The sequence below is a fragment of the Ursus maritimus genome, unplaced genomic scaffold (genome assembly GCF_017311325.1).
Source record: "Ursus maritimus isolate PB19 unplaced genomic scaffold, ASM1731132v1 scaffold_8, whole genome shotgun sequence".
NCBI lineage: Eukaryota > Metazoa > Chordata > Mammalia > Carnivora > Ursidae > Ursus > Ursus maritimus.
Window position 1 is genome coordinate 68,777,378 of NW_024426996.1, and position 14,909 is coordinate 68,792,286.

The following is a 14,909-nucleotide window of genomic DNA, read 5'->3' on the forward strand; positions in this document are numbered from 1 at the left end:
CTCTCTCCTTTTGTGAGCTCTGTTCTTTGGTGTTGGCTTCACTCTTGAACCCAAAATAGTTCATTGCGAGGTGCTTGCAGCACATTTAGTGGGAAAGAGCAAGGGCCTTCCCAAACCTCACTGTGTCTCATTGGCCCTGGGCAGATAATGTGCCTATACTTGAGGCAATCATTATGCCAGGGGAACACCATGTTCTGATTGGCCAGTTCTGGGTCACCTGCTCCCAGGAGACGAAGTCAACACCATAGGAAGCAGATAAATTGAGAATTGGAGAGGGAATGCTCTTAAAGGGAAATCGAGATGTAACTTCTAAAAGGGAAGTGTGCAAATAGTGCACGCAAAAACTGTACATTTACGCCATAATCCCAAGAGCAGATTCTGTGACTTATCACTGAAGACCCAGCACATAGTGTAGTAGCACTGGACAAATGTTAGGTGCCCAAAATGTTTATGGAATTTTTATGTGTGGGGTATTGCTTTCTGACTACAAGATATATTTTACGATTATGTGTGTATCAAATACTGACTTTTTTTTTTAAAAGATTTTATTTACTTATTCGACAGAGAGAGAGACAGCCAGCGAGAGAGGGAACACAAGCAGGGGAGTGGGAGAGGAAGAAGCAGGCTCACAGCAGAAGAGCCTGATGTGGGGCTGGATCCCAGAACGCCGGGATCATGCCCTGAGCCGAAGGCAGACGCCCAACGGCTGTGCCACCCAGGCGCCCCAATACCGTCGTTTTAAAATCAAATCGCCCTGTTTATATAAATGCAACTTGTTTAAGATAGTTCTATAAAAAATGAACAGTATGTTTGTAGCTGTATATAAATTCCTATCACATGAAATAAGCAAAGTGGATTCTATCACTTTTTTTTGAGGGGAGGGCCAAGGGGAAGGGGCAGAGGGAGAGGGAGAGAGAGAATCCCAAGCAGGCTCCACTCCCAGCTCGGACCCCAACACCAGGCGGATCCCATAACCCTGACACCATAACCTGAGCCAAAATCAAGAGTAGGATGCTTAACTAAGTGAGCCACCCAGGTGCCCCTGTCACACTTTTGTATATACAGTTGAACCTTGAGCAACATGGGTCTGAACCGCATGGGTCTACTTAAACAGGGATTTTTAAAATAAATACAGTAGAGTACTATAGATACAGTTTCTCTTCCTTGTGGTTTTCTTAACATGTTCTTCAGCTTTCTTTATTGTAAAAATACAATATATGATACATATACAAAATACATGTTCATCAACTATTTATGTTATATGTAAAGCTTCCAGTCAATAGTAGGCTATTAGTTAAGTTTTGGGTAGCCAATTTTACACTTGGATTTTCAACTGTGCAGGGGGGTCGACACCCCTGACACCTGCATTGTTCAAGAGTCAACTGTATTGCAATTTTGTTTGAACTGAGAAAGTCATGAGAAATCCAGCCCAATGTAGTTGACATTTTGGAGGGCTTTTTATTTTATTTCATTTTTAAAATCTATCTAAACTTAGAGTACTTTACAACCAATGCTTTAAAAGAAAATGCTGCTTCAGCATTAAGTTTTACATAATCTTTAAAGTGCCAAAATAAACTCTCAGACAGATCAAGGGCTTCATAACAGAAAAAAAGAGTCTGGTTTTTTAAATGCACATCTGAAGTTTTATTCTCAAAAGTGAGTATGTGCAAACCAGACTCCTTTGAGGAATAGAGGTATGCTAACAGGCATTCTCTCTTAGCAATCGAACTCCCCCCAACAGCGTGATGGAACTGTTTCATTAGCAGCGTGTGGGCAACTTGATTCTTCTCTCTCCCTATTCCTTGTAGAACCTATCTGGCAGCTATTTAATGCTACCAGGCCAAATTCTTTCTTCACTTCTTCCTGCCAAATAGAACCATAATTGTCATCAAGATGTGATCATCTGTTTCATATTGCTTTAACTCATGCTGAATGAAAGCACCAGTGTGATTTGCCATGTCATTTCAGCTCTTATTCTTGAAAAGTAGAAAACATGTGAACACTTTTTTTTATGCCCTTTTCCAAATCATAAGACTGTGAATAAATTAACGTTGTCCTATTTGAGGCATTGTACTATTTGATTAGAGAAAAAAAGATGGCTAGAATGGAAAGAGGAGGTTTTTAAGGGAGGAAATTTGCTGGGGGAAGGAGAGAATAAAGATTCTACTTAATAGAATATAAAAGCTTTCACAGACCAGAAATGTCCTGCCCAGTATCTTCTATCCACATGTAACTATGAAATGTGGCTAATCTGAATTGAAACATGCTGCAAGCATGAAATACATATAGAATTTCAAAAATTGAGGATGGAAAAAGAACATAAAATACCTCATTAATAACTTTCATGTTCATTATATGTTGAAACAATGAAGTTTTAGACTTATTGGACTAAATAAAATATACTCTTAAAATTAATTTCACTTTTACTTTTTAAATGTGGCTACTAGAAAAATTTAAAATTGTGTGTGTAGCTTGCATTGTGTCTCACATCAAATTTCTATTGAACCGAGCTGATCCACAATTTACACGCCAAGAAATGAGAATGGTCAGATGAGATACAAGGAAAAATAAAGTCACATTTAACAAGCATTCTCAAATGTTATTTCTGTTCCAAAAGGCATATTTGGAGGAATATTTGTCTCTCTTCTAAGAGGTCAGAGTAAAGCAGGTAAATTTTTTTCAAGAAAGGAGCTATTTGTTTTTGCCTGTCTGGATATCTATATTCCCTTCTTCTGGTAATAGTGCCCTGGTATTCCCTTGAGGAACGATCTCTCCCTCATTTTGAGTCCTTGTGGTTTGGATGAAGTTGATTCATGATGCTAGAATTCATCATTTAACCCAGTCCTAACCAATCAGAATATTTCATTACCTTGGTCGTAATAGTTGGCTCAGGAAACCGATAAAAGTTGGTCAACTGTGAATCAACTCTAGATTTCAGGGTGACTACTAAAAAAGAGGTGTCTGGTAATCTGGAGGATTAAGTCTATAACTACTCATAGTCAGGGGAGAGCTGATCTAAAAATGAAAACAACCAAGAGGAAAGCAGTGGTAAGAGACAGCAGCAGATTATTTTTGAGTACCTGGATCCATTCTATGACTAAAGCTACCATCAGGAATTTTTCAGAATTTTCATGAATTCCCTTCCTTGATCAAACAAATTTAAATTTGATTTCTGGGGCGCCGGGTGGCTCAGTCGTTAAGCATCTCCCTTGGGCTCAGGGCATGATCCCAGAGTCCTGGGATCAAGCCCTGCATCGGGCTCCCTGCTCCGCTGGGAAGCCTGCTTCTTCCTCTCCCACTCCCCCTGCTTGTGCTCCTTCTCTCACTAGCTGTCTCCCTCTCTCTGTCAAATAAATAAATAAAATCTTTGAATAAATAAATAAATTTAATTTCTGTTCTTCAAAACAAAGAAATCTGACTAACGTAAAGGGATTATGGAATAAGTAAACAATCTGCATTCATACAATTCAATGAACACTCATAGAGGTTTGTCTATGTTCAAGCAACTGTGTTGAGTGCTGATGGAGGAAGGCACAGAGTTGTTTATTATTAGCACCCATTCATCCATCCATCTGTCCGTCCATCTACCAAGTAAGCACTCATTGAGATCCTCTTCCATGCCAAGCACTGTTTTAGACAGTGGAGAAACAGAAACAAAAATACGAAGTGACAGACATTATGTATCTTTCTATTTTGTAAGTTATCTATGGGCCTATTACCAGTTCTTTTTGCTCTCTCCAATAGCACTCCAATTTCCAATTTTTCATAAATCAAACCTGTTATATAATTTCTGTTCCATTTTGTCCCAGAAAATTCTTCCTTGGATCCTTCCATCATCCTATTCACCTTTGGACTTGCTTGCAGCAAGTCTGCTGTCAGCTGCCCTTCCTGTAACTGCCCTTCCTCATCTTAGGAATTCCTTTGACTCCTCTCTTATGTTGGATTCCCTGTTTCTTTATTATGAAGAAGCATACCCCAGTAGCATCCTGAAAAGGAGTATATGGGAGGTAAATGTTTTGAGACTTTGCAAGCCTAAAAAATATCTAATTTATTCCTATAATTGACTGATAGGTTTGATGACTTTAGAATTCCAAGTTGGAGGTCATTTTTAATTTTAATTTTGAAGATACTGCTCCATTGTCACCTATTGAGAAGTCCAATAGTACTCTGTTCTTTTTTTTTTTTTTTAGTACTCTGTTCTTTATCCATTGTACATGGTCTACTTTTACCCTCTAGAAGTTTTTAAAATTTTCTCATTATTCCTGGGATCCTAAAATTTCATGATTATGTGTCTTGGAGTGACACCTCTTAATCTAGAGGCTCAACTTTTATTATTTCTTTGATAATACCCATCCCTCGGTTTGTGCTATTCTCTCTTCCTGGAACTCAGGTTGGTCAAATATTGGACTTCCTGGACTGATCTTGAAATTTTCTTATCTCCTATTGTCCATCTCCATATCTTTTTAAAATGCTGTTTTGAAGAAATATTCTATCTCAACACTTCCATTGAATTTTGTCTAGTTTCCTCTGACATATTTTTAATTTCCAAGAGCTCTTTCTTGATTTCTCATTGTGCTTGGTTTCCATGGCATCTTATTTCAAAGTAATTCTTGTTTTAATGATGCAATATCTTCTCTTATCTCTGTGAGGATGTTAATTATAATTAATTAGAAGTTTTCTTCTACCCTCTGAATTTTCTGTTTTTCTCTGTATTGCTTTTATCTGCTTGTTTTGGTCTGTTTCAAGCTGGATATTTTCCTCAAACATCTAAGGGCTCTTAGCAGCCAAATTATTGGAGGCTCTATGTGTACGGGTGGGCCGTATGCCTGGTGGATTTTACTCTGAGTAAAACGTGGTCAGGCAGAAGGCCGATTTTTCATTGGGGAGATTTTCAAATGTCAGCATCTATAAGACTTTTCTGTGATACTTTTGAATTTCTCTTGAGTAGGATCTCCAGTGTCTCACTAAAAAGTACAAATCTGGTTATGGGTATTGTAGGAGCAAGCTGGGGGGAATTGAGCAAATTTTTACTTAATAATCTGTTCAGTTTGTAACTTTAGCCCCACTTGGTGTCCTCAAATCCATAATCTCTCCAGTCCAATTTCTACACAGAACAAATTGCCTATCTCTTACGGGAGTTGGGATAAGGTTAGCTGTACCTGGTGGGGAGGGGGTCTAGAGGAGGAGGTAGTTCTCACAGGTCTTTACACTATCTTTCAACGAATCCCAGGCTTTTAGCCCTATTTCCCATCTCAAACTTCTGCCTTGTTAGTCTGTATTTCCTGGAAACAATGGAGAAGGAACTCACAGAGACCAATGATATTCAAAATAGTTGCTGAGTCTTATATTTAGATTTCTTTTCCTTTCAAGTTTCTGATTTAGAGCTTAATGACTTTAGTGCATAAGAATAAGATCAGGCGATTTTACCTATTAAATTCGAAAGCCTATAACAGGATAATATTAGACCGTTCTTTACCTTCAATAGTTGCATAAGTAATTATTAATTACAATTTGAATCTTATATTATAATTTAAATCTTCAAATATGATATGATTGTGACATACTTACTACTAAGTTAAAAGGTGCTAAAGCTATACCAACGTCACATTTTTATTCCCATCTCTTCTTTATGAAGGTAAATCATAGAATAATTTAACTGCTTCTTTCTTTTCTACTCTTATTTCATCTCTTTTCTCTAGGTGGATATTAATATGGGCCACTATCATATTCACTGTTTAAATAAACTTTTGTGATAAGCTTCTTATAATCCACTGGATTTCACTTTGGAGTTTTACTGCTGGGCTTCTTCATGAAATATTGGTATTTTGTACTCTTTTCTTATCTAAATATATTCTATATGTTGAAACTGAGAATCAAATCTTAGCTATTCTCGACAGCATGGAAAAACAATTCCAAATTCGCAAATTGTTCATATCTCTGTTCGTTATGCCATTTTAGTAAGTAAAGTAATGAGATTTATTCATATAAGACATTATGGTTTATTCTGTACCAGGACTTTCAACAGGCAGAAATGTCAAATGATGTTAATTTCTTGGTTTCAAATATAACCCCTGTAAAATGCAACCATGCTATCTCCTTTTGTTACTGTCTTGACATTAAGGATGAAAAATAAATTTGGATTTACAAATAGGGCTTGAGAATGGTGGTGAGGTGAGGGTGAAAGAAGTCTTATATCTTTCATATTTTCTTCTAAAAATCCCAATTTGTTACCATTTCATTTCAATTCAACAAAAGTTTCTTTGGTACCAACTCCGTGTAGACTGCAGGAATACAGAAATGATGAAAACCCTTGACTTCACAATCTGCAAGGTTTGGAGTGGAACAATAGGATACATCCACAAATAATTATAATACATGGAAGAATGTGATAACACCCACGGCAAAAATGTATAAATGAAATATTTCAAGAACATAGAAAGGAGTTATTATGATTTTGTTTGGAGGTATTGAACAAGCTCCATGAGAGTAGAACAGCATGGAGGTGTCAGATGGGGGGCAGCAGAAAGCCTAGTTCGGCTGAATGATATTTTAAATACTGAGGGACCATACTTCTGTGTTTTTGTTACTATCTTCCTCCAAATCAACATAGTCCCTCATGAAAATCTGATAAAGTCCATGTTTCTCAATTTCTGATTCCTTACAAGGCAGATTTATCACCTTTTCTGCTTTGCCAATGTAAAGCAGTGGTTCAATTTGGAAAGACAGAGATAGTAATTCCAGTTACACCACTACCTAGCTCAGTGACTTTGGACAGTTAACTTCACTGAGCCAATTTATAATTCCTTCTCTGAGATATGGGAAAATAATAACAGTACTTATTGCATAGGGTTATGGTAAAGGTTAAATGAATTAATAATGCAAATCGTGCTCAAAAAATGATGGGTATCATTATAGTAAAAAGAGTCAAGATTAGGAAGTAGGAAACCTGATCTCCAGTTTGATATTGCTACTTCAAAACTGTGTGACCTACACAAATTGCTTTGTATATCCTCTCCGAGCCTCAATTTCCCTAACTGCAAAAATAGGGAATTGACCTATAAGATCTGTACTCTCTCTAAACTATAATAGTCTAGGTGATATGGATGACATTTTAATTTTATTTTGATACTCAACTATGCAATTGGATTAAATTGGATCAAATTGCCATCATTAAGCATATAATACATTGAAATTATTAAAAGGCTGAAAATGAAAGTGATAATAATGAGTTAGGCTGGGGGAGTGGTTTCAAGTGGACACAAAAAGAGTAGTGATAGATCAGCTCCTATTACCATCTGCTTGGATACAAGAGAAAATAGATGATAAATGTATTAAATTCAGATGCCAAGCTCAAAGGTGCATGATTTTGTTAAAAAAATTAGAAAACATGCTTACTGTAATTTCATATTGGTTATCCAGACAGTTTAGGTCCTAAATCTTCTTAATACAGTGAAAATTCTGTCCAACAAAAAGATAATTAATATGAAGATGGTAACAGGGTAAAATAGTAATGCTTAAAAAATACCTAATGGCATAACTAAACAAAGAATGCCAAGAAAAAAATCTGAGATACCACCCTGAGATATCTGACAATATTGGATCAACTATCATGTCCATTTTTATGTACACTAAGAATAGTCGTGGAATAGAAAATAGGTAGACATTGTAACATAAAAAATGAGGTGCATCACTATTTCTGCTTTCTTAATTTTTATTCCCTGCTGTGAAATTTTATCTTTGTTCCCTATAAAATGTGCAAAAGAGATGTTGATGATATCTGGAAATGCATCAAGAAGACAAAATCATTCATCTATTTTAGATATCTCTAATTATTTAACTGAAGTATTGAAATTAAATGCACAGCATGTATATCTGAGATGATGATGTCCTTGGAGTCCATTCTCTCAAAAGAAAAAGAATGCTGAGAAATCTTTGGCTCATAAACCCAGATGAATCTAAGAAGTTTGCATAAAATTTAGCATAATATGATTATGTGGCTGATTAGAAATTTTCTGGAAGGGGGCTATGTTCCATGCCTTAAATAATTGGTTGATCAAATTTGTCTTTGATTTTTAGATCTCTGATCGGTGCAGTGCATTAGAGTTCAGAACTAAAGGAAATACAGTAAATTGTGATATTTTTTAAAGCAGCTAATAAAACATACTGAAAAAATGACTTCTCAGAATTATGAATCATTTTATAGTTAATCAAGGCATTGAATAGTTATGCCCTATAATTACAAATATCAAATTCATACAAAAGTGTTTAGATTTTATTAAATTAGAAATGTATATTATGTTTGTATGTTACATGTTGATAATTCATAGTTGAATAGGTATTTTACAATCCTACTAGTATATTGGGTTTTTTTTTTCCTGAGTAAAAGAATAGCTTTCATTTTTGGTTAGTATCTAAAAAAACATGATTCTAGTCATACCCCTCTGTAAATTTTATATTTCTCTACTATGCAAACATGAATATTTCAAATTACTCCAATTTATTTGTATGTTTACATCATATTCTATGAAAATGTACCCCAGATTAAGAATTAACTGCCCAGTGGGGGCGCCTGGGTGGCACAGTGGTTAAGCGCCTGCCTTCGGCTCAGGGCGTGATCCCGGCGTTATGGGATCGAGCCCCACATCAGGCTCCTCCGCTATGAGCCTGCTTTTTCCTCTCCCACTCCCCCTGCTTGTGTTCCCTCTCTCGCTGGCTGTCTCTATCTCTGTCAAATAAATTAAAAAAAAAAAAAAGAATTAACTGCCCAATTATCACATAAATCAAGAAACTATTAATTTTGCCTGCAGTTTATATCTATACTTGGTACTATTTAAAAACTATTATTGATGTGCTGGGATGCCTGGGTGGCTCAGTTAGTTAAGCGCCCAACTCTTGATTTTGGTTCAGGTCACAATCTTGGAGTTGTGAGATTGAGCCCTATGTCTGGCTCAGCACTGCTGAGTGTGGACACTGCTTAAGATTCTCTCTCTTTCTCTCCCTCTGCCCCTTCCCTACATGCACCTCTCTATCTAAAAACAACAACAAACAAATAACAAACTATATCAGTTTTAGGTAGATAATAGTGAACTTGGATGGATATTCATGGTGGTTTGATTACTAATAGTAATGATCCCAATTTCTTCACACCTTTCTTTTTCTTTTTTTTTTAAAGATTTTATTTATTTATTGGACAGAGGTAGAGACAGCCAGCGAGAGAGGGAACACAAGCAGGGGGAGTGGGAGAGAAAGAAGCAGGCTCATAGCAGAGGAGCCTGATGTGGGGCTCGATCCCATAACACCAGGATCACACCCTGAGCCAAAGGCAGACGCTTAACCGCTGTGCCACCCAGGCGCCCCTCCTCACACCTTTCTATATCCATGCCATTTGTTTGTGTCCTCTTATTCAGATTTGGGATTTGGGCATGTGATTTGCCTTTGCCAATGGAACAATGGCAAGCAAACAATGCAAGCAAAGTCTTTGAAAAGCACTCGTATATTACTCTCTTGTTGTGCTTCACATGCTGCCACTATGTAAATAAGCCGTAGCCAGCCTCTGGATGATCGGACACATGGCTCAGTCATTCCCATTACCCCAGCAAACAGGGAGCCAAATTTCAGACTAGAGTGAGGCCATCTTGGATCATGCAGCTTCCGGGATTAGCAATCCCAGCCAAGAGCAGCAGAGCCTCTCCAGATCAGCAGAACTGGCAATCGGACTTGTAGACTTTTGAACAATAACACGCAGTTGCTCTTTTACACCACTAAGTTATGGATTGGTTTCTACACAGCAATAAATAGTTGATATAATAAATGTAGGAAATAGCAGAACAAAATCATCTTTCTAAACAACATTAACATTTTCATATCATATATCTGTTGTTACAGGGAAATTCCTTTGTGAGTAACTGGATTTTCAGTGTAGGGATCATCTTGGTTATGACCCTTTTTCTATCCTTGGCTTTATAGATATGTTAAACATTTGTCAAATCAATAAAAAAAAAAAAATAGGCACCAATTAAATGCCTGAAACAGCACCAGATGCTGAGACTACAAGAGTGAATCAGCCGGACTCCCATCTCTACATTTATTGAGCTTGCACTAAAGTCAAGTTATTGGATTATTATATTATACTTTGTGCTACTTGCTATGGAAAATTCTTCGCTCTTCTAAGTCAAGCTGAGTTCCAAAGTTGGCTCCATTTATGTATTTCATCATGTATGGCCATGATCTTTCCCTTCTCCCAGAAATTCTTCAGCAATGATATTCATTAGCTCTGTTCATTGATATTTCTATTTCTCATTCTTCAGGAGAGCATGGTAGCATTGCACTTTCCCATATGCAGTAGACTGCAAAAATGGCCACAAATTATTTCTCTTCCCCTATCTGTATCCATTTGCAATTTGCCTTCCAGCTCTTTTTGTTAAGAGGTAGAATCTATTTTACCATCCTGATGTTGGGCTTGGCTGTTTGGTTTGCTTTAGCCATTGGAACTGTAGCAAGTGTGACTTAAGCTGAAACTTATAAAGTGCTTGTGTACTGGGACTTGCTCTCTTGCTGCTCTTAGAACACTATGAATGCAACCCTGTGAACAAGCCAGGGCTAGCCTCTTGATGATGAGGGACACCTGGCCTGATTGCTCTGTTGTCCCAGCTGATAGTCAGCTCACTCTCAGAAACAGAGCTGCCTTGCTGACAGGCAGCTAATCACAGATACCTAAGTAAGCACAGCCCAGGCCAGCAGAAGTGTCTGGCTGAGCCTAATACAAATTGCCATTCCATAGAATCATGAGCTAAATGAATAGTTGATGTTTTAAGCTATTAAGTTTTGGAGTGGTTTGTTATGCCCTTAAAGCTATCTGATATATCACTCCTTTGAAGTTAGGCATGGCCACATGATTTGCTTCACCCCCTGAACTATGTCACTTCTGGCAGAAGCCTTTAAGAGCTGACTGTGATTCAGCATCTTATTTTTCTTGTCATGGTGACTAGGGTGCTTTCAGATGGTGGGTCTTCATAAACCTGGGTCCCTCAATAGACATGGGGCAGTCCTCCCCATCCTCCCTGATACTGACTTTTGGAGAACATACAGTTTAAGTAAGAAATAAATCTTTGTTATGAGGAGCACTGGGTGTTATATGTATGTGATGAATCACTAAATTCTACACTTGAAACCAATTTTACCATTTATGTTCACTAACTAGAATTTAAATAAAAACTTGAAATAAAAAAAATCTTTGTATTAAATCTTTGAGATTTGGGGTTACTGTTACTAAAGCCTAACTTAGTCCATTCTGACTAATGCAGAAATTGATACCCAGGAGGTATAGTTATGACAGAAAACCTAAAATATGTAGCTGTGACTTAGAAACTCAGTAGGTGGTAGCAAGGAAACTATTGTTAGAGTCTGGAAAGTTGGCAATCCATGCTAGCTGTGGTAAAATATTTGCTAACACTATTCATGTGTGTCTCCCATTCTTCCCCTTTCTAAATAGGAATGTTTACCATGGTTGTTCTGTCCCTATTGCAGCACTATATGTTGAGTGTGTATAAACAGGGAGGATACACTATATGTACGTGTGTATAAACAGGGGAGGACAGATACTTTCTCTTTAACAAGAGAAGCTTTATCCTGTTCTAATATAGGGACTACAAAATATCACCCAGAGACGCTGAACTTTGAAATTAATGCCATTACTGAATCAAATTTTTAGATTGTCTCATTTGTGAAAGGAGTGAAAGTATTTTGTAGTGTAAGCTGAATGAACTGTAAATTGATGACCAGAAGAATGAATTGCAGTAAGCATTGGTGCAGTTCACCAGTAAATTTGGATTTTCTTCCTTCTGGGCAAATAGAATTATACTTCCCTGACCCTTTGAAGTTAGCATGTCCATATGATTTGCTTTTGTCAAGGAAATGTGAGTGGAATTGACTTGTATAACTTTCAGGAAGAACCAGTTTGCTATTTATGTTCCTTTTGCATATCATGCAAGTGGGGAAGTTCTAGAGATTGGAACCTTCTCAAGCCTCTGGTTATTTGGTGAGAATCATCTGTCCTGAAACTAACTCCTCTGCCTCCCCCTGCCAACACACACACCCCCTGCAGCTCCCCATGAACAGGCAGATAAGCAGGAAATACCATTTTGTTGTTGTTTAAAGCCCCTACAATTTTTAAATTTTTTGTTACTGCACTATAACCTAACCCATCCTAACTAATACAGATCACTATAAAAGTGATCATGAAAATTACAAAGGCTGGTCATCTTGGCAATTGAGTGGAATCTGTAACTGAAATCATCCACTGATAATTCCAAAAGCACTTTCACTAGTGATTTCACTTGCTCCTACAATTGTGACCATTCTGGAAAAGGTGACTGTGAAATTCAAATTTCATTCTTTTTTCTTTGGGAAAATGTCAAACTACATCTTCACTATTGAGAGGTAATAATGAACAATGTAATACTTTCTCATAGAAAAAAGTAAGCAAGCAGGCAGGCCAGTAAGGATAAGCCACAAAACAGGGAGGGTGGAACTGAATGCATAGGAGTTTCCAAGAAAAGTAAAGCATATTTCCCAAAGCCTTGTGCATAATTTTCCAGTAATACACAGTACTTCTCAGCAAACTTTGGGTGTCTTAGCTTTGGTTCCACCCCTGCACATATACAGAAACCCATGCACTCTGGTGCGAAAGTAAAAAATGTCATTGGCGTTTATATCCAATCAAAAGTTTTCAAAAAAAAAAAAAAAAAGAAAAAAAGAAAAAAGAGAAAAGAGAAAGAGAAAAGAAAGAAAGGGTAAAAAAGTTTTTCCTCTCTCTGAAGAAGAAATATTTTCTCTAGCACAGCGTAGAATTTATTCCATAACATTTGTAAAGTGCTAAATGCCGTGCCACCCACTGTACGAAGGTCATGAAAGTGAGAGATGCCACGGTACAAACGTCTTAATGGGTCGCTGTCCTACAGGAGTTTACATTTTGCGGAGCATAAAAGTTTCTCTTTTTGGCGTTTTCACCCAGCCACACCCAATCCTCCCGTAAACAATTTTCAATGAAAAGTCCCTCATCATTCCCTTAATTTTTACAAATATTCTCGCTTTCCGAGATCTCTTCGACCAGGAAACTGAAGTCACTGTGGGATCTCTCTCTAGATATATGGCAGTTATTTCTGATGCAGCCGAATGGCCGGCTTGGTCTTCCCTGCGGTGGCGGGATGACAGTGACCCCCCAAAGTTTCCAGCACTTAAAGCATAAAGCGCAGCTTGAACCCTAAAGGGGCAAATAACACTGGCTGTTTCCACCGCTCTTCTATCGAGGAGCCCAGGGAAGCTAAGGCGACTGGGTCAAATTCGGCGACGCGGGCAGTACGGTACTGTGCTCAGGGAGGTGGAAGCCAAACCCACAAGCTGCACCCCGCAGAGAAGTCAAGGCCAGTCTGCGACCCCACTGTGAGAGAACTGGTGAGTGCCCATCCCTGCTGGACTACAAGGACCGGCATGCATCGCGTAGCGGCGGCAAGCTCCGCTCCGGGACCCCGGCGCAACGGAGCCTGGGAAGTGAAGTCTCCGGGCGGCCCGAGTCGCGTCGCGAAGTCAGAAGGGAGGCGTTGCTAGTCTGCTCCATTAGCACGCCGGTTTCTGGCCGGGCTCCGAGCCTCTCGCTCCCGCTCAGGATTTTCGCGGGCGGCGGCGGGAGCAGTATGGCTTGCTTGAGTAAACTCCGGGGGGAGGAGGGAGATGGGAGTGGATGGGGAGGCGGGGTCAGCGGAAGCGGCAGGTTGCTTCCTTCTCCTCACGCTCCCTCCCCGCCTCTCCTGGAGGGAGCGGTGGGAGGGGGAGGGAAGGGCAGAGGGAAGGTAGTGACACGTGTCAATCAACCCCCCCTCCGGGGGGCGCGCGCTCCGGGGCTCGCGCCGAGGGCTCGCGCCCCTGCCTCGTGCCTGCGCCGCTCGTATGTAAATGAGGGCGCGTGACGCGGGACGCAGATGGACAAGGGAAGAGAGAGAATGGCCGCTGCCGCCGCCGCTGCTGCCGCCGCCGCCGCCGCTCAGTGCCGGAGCCCTCGGTGCGCGGCGGAGAGGAGAGGATTCCGGCGGGAACTCGACTCTTGGCGCCACCGCCTCATGCACTGTGTAGGTAAGAGAGACACGGGCCGGGGCCCCGGCTCCGCGCGGCGACGGCTGCCGCAGCCCGAGGAGTTTGTGGCTGAGGGGGTTAGTTGAATCTCCCGTTCGGGTCAGTTCAATGGGGGAGCGCGATGGGAGCGGCGGCGGCGCGGCGGCTCCGGCGCTCGCCTTTTGTCTGGGGGCTTCTCGCCCGGCGCGGTTCGCGCTCCTTCCCTTCTCAGCTCTTGGGCTCCTCAGGAACTGTTAGTTCGGACCCGCTCGTCGAGCCCCCTAGGAAACCGCTCGCTCGCGCTCTCCCCGAAACTCCGCGGCGCCCCTCGCAGCCCGCCGTCCACCCTGTCGGGGGGCAAGCAGCGGCCCGGTGGGTCGGCCTCCGGGTGGAGGGGAGCCGGCGGGCAGGGCCGGCGGGAGGAAGGCGGGCTGGTCCGCGCCCCCGCCGGGCGTACACACACCCCCTTCTCGCAGCCGGGGGCCGGGCCGGCCAACGCGGCCGAGTTCCCGGGGACTGGGACCGGGGCGACCCCCGGGCGCTCGCGGGGCGGGGGTCGCGGGTGAGCCGGCTGGGGGCGAGGGGCGGCGGGGGCGTCGCCCGAGGGGCGGGGGCACCCAACTCTGCCCTCTCGCGCTCGGCGGCGGCGGCGCTGTGTGTACCCCTTTAAGAAGGAGCTGCTCGAGCGCTGACGGTTGGGATTTGAAGTTCTTCCTCCCTCTTTGGAAGTCTGGACGGATGGGGGGTGTTGCCATGGCGACGGCACCCTTCTCCGCCCCCCCCCACCTTACCCCCTCCTTTTC